The following is a 6,000-nucleotide window of genomic DNA, read 5'->3' as shown; positions in this document are numbered from 1 at the left end:
AAGGAAAAAAAACTGGAGTATATTCACAAGGCTAGGGCTTGCTGAGGAGGATATTGACATAATTAGTGAGCCTTGACTATACTAATGAATAGCAGTGAGTGGTAAACACTGCAAAAAAAAAAAATAATATCCTCCATCAAGAAGTCAAGAAATATGCAATGACTAACTTTTTAATGTATATTGGTTACAACTTGAGTTAGATTTTATATTTAACTACACCTGTGGGTTTATCTATTTTCTTATTAGTAATCCTTTACTTGCAAATAGCTAAAGACATATCTATATAAAAGAACAGAAGAAATTCGTGGATAAATGAATTTAGAAGTTATGAAGTTATGCACATCAACAGGAATTGTTTGACTAACAAAATAATTTTTAATAGGTGGTTCGAGATGTACAAGTTTAAAAAAAATTCCTGAAATTGCATAATTATTGCAGTTGATAGCTAGTCAGGCATATGTTGATTTCAAAGGAAGTGTGTGGCATTTTCAATGTCAGAGGATCAGATATAAAGGCATCTACACCAGCTGGGTCTGCATTGCCATCTGATAATCAGAAACTTGGCAAAAGTGTGTTCACACCGATCACAGTGTGGTTGCTTTTGACTAGAAACACCACTGTGGTCGTTTTAATTAGAGACATGTCAAGTAATTCAGTGTTAACAGTGGTACAGATGAACTAGAGCTGGTTACAGTCTAAAAAACTCTATGAACGTTTACTCCATGTATGGGAGTCTCTTGGCAACATTTCTGTGAGCTGAAAATAATTCATATTATGTCTGCTGGTCGTTAAGTCATGTCCCATTGTGTATAATGCCATGACTAAATGGAAAAAAAAAAACAGATGTGGCAATTAAAAACTAAAAGTGACACCCATTTTTCTTTGGCTGGAGAATTACTACACAGACTGCATTTTTTTTTTCTTTCCTAGCCAAAGAGATGGCATATATAGAGTAACTATTATTTTCCTGCTATTTATGAATAGTTCATGAATCATAACCAATGCCCAACCACCTGCATTTTTCTATCTTAAAACCATTTAAAAATATGCTTATATCCATTTACTGAAATTTCTCCGTACTCCTGAAAAAATGTGATATGTGTGTTGCCCATTTTTTTTTATAGCCAATTTGGCTATAAAGTAAAAAGCAGTTAAATAACTGAAATAAAAGAGCAGTTTTGAACAAGGCTTGTACTCAAAGTGAAATTTATAAGCATAGAGACAGAGCATAAAGAATGACATTTCCCAAGTCTACAGCATATCTATTGCAAAACCAAAATGGTCATGTTCTTGTTTGACAGGAACTGATCAAATAAGCTATTGATCTAATCAAGCCCACCTTTAAGAAGACTGAAAATATCATATTAAGTAGACTTTTATGCAGGTTAAATATTTTAAAATATCTGCTTTTGCAAAGATATTTGAAAAATTTCAAGAAATTAAAGAATAAAAGATAGCTTCTGCTGCCATTGGGTTTACAATCTAGTAAGGGGGTAACACAACTAGTTAGCGTAGAACTATATTCATAAGTAACTAGAATCTAAAACAAAGTATGTTAAGTATGTTAAGGTTACATATGCTATGGAGGATCATGGTTAAAAAAAAGCAAACTATGACTGAATACAATTCCTATAAAAATCCCAGTTGAATTATTTGAATAAATTGACAAGAGGATCCTAAAACTCATATGAAAATGAAAGGAACCTAGAAGGGCCAAAACAATCTTGAAAAGTAAAAAAAAATATTTGAAGGATTGACTTTTTACTTCAATACTTACTACAAAGCTTCAGAAATCAGGATGGTGTGGTACTGGTATAAAGAGAGAAATGAAATCGAATTGAGAGTTTAGAAATATACCTTCACATTTATGGTCAATTGATTTTGATAAGGGTGCCATGACAATTCAAGGGAAGAAGAAAGGTCTTTTCCAAAATCTGTGCTGAGACAACTGAAAGCAACATGCCAAAGAAAGAACTTGAAACCTTACATTGCATTATATGCAAAATTAATCCAAAATGTATCAAAGGCCTAAATGCAGGGGCTAAAACTTCTAGATTCTTATAGAAATATATAGGCACCAATCTTTGTGACCTTGGATTAGGCAGTGGCTGCTTAAATATGACACAAGTATAAGCAACAAAAGAAATAAATTAGAAAAATTGAACAACATCAAACTTAAACAACTGTGCTTGAAAGGACATAATCAAGAAAGTAAAAAGACAGTGGAGTGATGTTACCAAGATGATGACAAAAGTCATTACTGATTTCAGTCTCTCTTATAAGAAGATCCACTAGCAACTACCTATAAGTAAGACACCATTGTGAAAAATCCCAGAACCTGGACCACGGGGACCAAGAAGGACTGCATTAGAAAGGGAAGAAGAACAACTACATTCTGACTGCCTTGCCCCTCTCCCAGGTTAGTACAGCACTGCACCAAGAGGGCCCTCCTGGGCCTACTTTTCCTCCTGTAGGGAAATGAGAGCCCAAGATGGACATTCAGAACCCCGACCATTGCAGGACACTTCCCAGTCTGGCTACTCAGGTTTCTCCTCATGGAGATCTTTGGGAGAATCTATGAAGCTTGACCACTTGGGATCAGATAGAGACAGAGAAGAGGAATGGGGCTTACAGCAACCAGTGCTCATGTCTTGATGGATGACATTTATGCTTGCAGTGGAGCTCAAGCAGTGATCATGGCCACTGGATCTGCCCACCTGCAGAACTGAGTTTGTTCCCCCATCTGGCCAAGGAGCTCAGTTGGCACTTCTGCCTGATTTGGGTTCCCAGCCAACAAGTCATAACAGCCATGTAGCCTGTCCTATGACCCTGGCTAAGTAGGGAAGCAAATTTGCAGCCCTACCCACCTGTGAGTATAGGCTCCAGTTGCACACAACCAGGAAGCCTGGACAGCTTCCGAGCCCATCCTACAGTCCTACTTGGGCAGGGAGCCAAGCCAGCAGCCGTGCCCAACTGTTAAGAATGGCTTCTGGTCTGCCCTAAAGAGGGAACCTGAACCTGCCATAAAGAGGCAAGCCTGGAGCACAGCCTACAGTACCACCTAGCTGCAGAGCCAAGGCTATAGCCCCGCCCTGAGGCAGAACCTAGCCTAAGGCCTTGCCCAGTTGCTGAACACAGCCTGCAGACAGTGAGTCCAGATAGTGACCCCACCCGACTGCAGAGCACAGTCTTTAGCCGCACCCAACTGCAGGGTACACCTGGAGGTCCCCCTCAACCATAGAACTCACCCAGTGATCTTTTTCAAAAGCAGATCACAACCAGTGGTCCAGCCCAAGTACAGCGCACAGCCTATTGCAGTGCCTGATTGCAGAGCACAGCTTGAGGCCTCATCTAATAGTGGATTACTGCCTCTGGTCCTGCTCAAATAGAGTCCAGTTGGTGGCACCATACAGTCAGTGAGCATAGTCTGAGACTCCTCTCAAGCAGAAACAATTGCAGAACACAGTCCACAGAACTGCTCAATCATGAAGTCCAACCAGTGGCCTCACCTTGCCAGGGATCACAGCCTACAACCTTGCTTGACCAAAGGTGATAGCAGATCCTAGTTAACAGTCCCATCTGATTGCAGAGCATAGCCAGTAGTCATGCTCAATCAGAGGGTCCATCCAGCAGTCCTTCACGAATATGGAACCCAGCCAGCTGGCCCAACCAAACACACAACCCAGCCAGCAGCAACCCCCTGACTAAAGAGCATGGACAGTAGCCTCACCCAACTAGGGACTCTGATAGCAAGCTCCACCTGTCCAAATGACCCATCCAATGAAGATCTTTTCATGCCAAAGCAAACCTTTAAAGGCTGGAAGAGGAGATTGCCTCCTCAAATGCACAGAGCAATGCAAAGAATCAACAATCATGCAGAACCAGGTGAACATGACCATCAAATGAAACTAATAAACCTCCAATAACAGAACTAAAAAAATAGAGATGGATGGACTGTCTGAAAAAGAATTCAGAAAAAATCCACTTAAAAGTCAATGAAATACAAGAACACTACGACACACAACTAAACTAAATTAGGAAAACAATGCATGAACAAAATGAGAAATTCAACAAAGATATAGAAACCATTAAAAAAAAAAACCCAGAAATCCTAGAGCTAAAGAATAAAATGACTGAAAAATTCAACAGAGAAATTCAAAACAGACTTGACTAGGTAGAAAGAGAATCAATGAACTTGATGACAGGCCATGTGAATTATCCAGTGAGAAGAGCAAGTAAGGTAAAAGATCTGTATACTGAAAACTTTCAGACATTAATGAAAGAAACCGAAGAAGACACAAAAATGAAAAGATATCCCATGTTCATGAATTGAAAGACCTAGTATTAAAATTCTACTTCAAGCCATCTATAAATTGAATGCAATTCCTATCAAGATTCTAATAGCATTTTTCACAGAAATAGAAAAAAATCCTAAAATTTGTATGGAACCAAAAAAAAAAAAAAAAAAAACCCAAACCAAAGCAATCCTGAGAAAGAAAAACAAAGCTAGAGACATCATACTTCCTGATTTCAAACTGTATTACAAAGCTATTTGAAATAGGTGTGGTACTGGCATAAAAATAAACAGAGCCAGGGAACCTGAGCAGTGTTGAATTAACAACCAAAATAAACCCATGCCTATATGAACAATTAATATTTGACAAGGGCACCAAGAATACTCAGTGGAGAAAACATAGTCTCTTAAATAAGTGATGTTGGGAAAACTGGATATTTACATTCAAAAGAATGAAACAGGTATCCTATCTTAGTGTTCATAAAAATGAACTCAAAATGGATTAAAGACTTAAATGTAAGATCTGAAACCATAAGCTTTCTGGAAGAAAACATAAGGAAAAATCTCCTTAACATTGGTCTTGGCAATGATTCCATGGCTATGACACCAAAGTACATGCAACAAAAGCAAAAATAAACAAGTGAGAATACCTAAAACTAAAAATCTTAATAATCAACAAAATGAAAAGGCAATCTATGGAATGAGAGAAGATATTTATAAACCACATATTTCATAAGGGATTATCATATATATATAATATATATCATATATATATATAATTCTATATAGAATTGCAACATTATTCATAATAGCCAAGATACAGAAACAACCAAAGTGTCTGTCAATGGACAAATGGATAAAGAAGATTGTGGTATATATAATATAATTTATAATGTAAATATATATAAATATAAATATAGCTGAATACTATTCAGCTATGAAAAACTAAAATTTTGCATTTGCAACAACATGGATGGACATTATGGTAAGTGACATAACTCAAGATAGAGAAATACAAATACTGTACATTATCTCCTCTATGTGGAATGTAAAAAACAAAAACAAAATTGTAAATGTGGACAGTAAAATTGTGGTTACCAAGGCCTCAAGCCTGGGGGTATGAGAGAAATGTTTAAGGATACATACTTGCAACTAGTAGATAAATCATTCCTGGAAACCTAATATACAGTATAGTGCTTATAGATAACAAAACTACATTATAAATATAAAACTTGCTAAGAGACTAAATTCCAGTTGTTTCCAACACTAGAGGAAGTGATAATAATGTGATGTGATAGAGGTGTTAGCTAACACCGCAATGACAATCATTTTGCAGTATAAATGTATCAAATTAATATGTTGTACACTTTAAACTTATATAATGTTGTATACTAAGTATATCTCAATTAAAGATAGGAAGGAAGGAGGGAGGGCGGAGGGAGAGAGAAAAGAAAAGGAGAGACAAAACTATGATTTTGTCTTGTAATGCAATAATCCTAGAAAACTAAAAAGAAGAAATTAAAGAAAATAATTAGAGATATTAATACAAAGATGCTGATTAAAAATGGTACAAAAATTAGTAGCTCTATTATATAGCAACTGAATCAAGCTAGAAAATATAATGGAATACAAAATATTCCATTCTTAATAATTCCCAAAATGTTAAATATCTAGAAATTGCCTTATAAGAAAATATATAGGGCCTA

This window comes from Mirounga angustirostris, unplaced genomic scaffold, assembly GCF_029215605.1.
Source record: "Mirounga angustirostris isolate CCGP_5_RB_7025 unplaced genomic scaffold, mMirAng1.0.hap1 SCAF_5, whole genome shotgun sequence".
NCBI classification, from domain to species: Eukaryota; Metazoa; Chordata; class Mammalia; order Carnivora; family Phocidae; genus Mirounga; species Mirounga angustirostris.
This window is presented reverse-complemented; position numbering follows the sequence as displayed.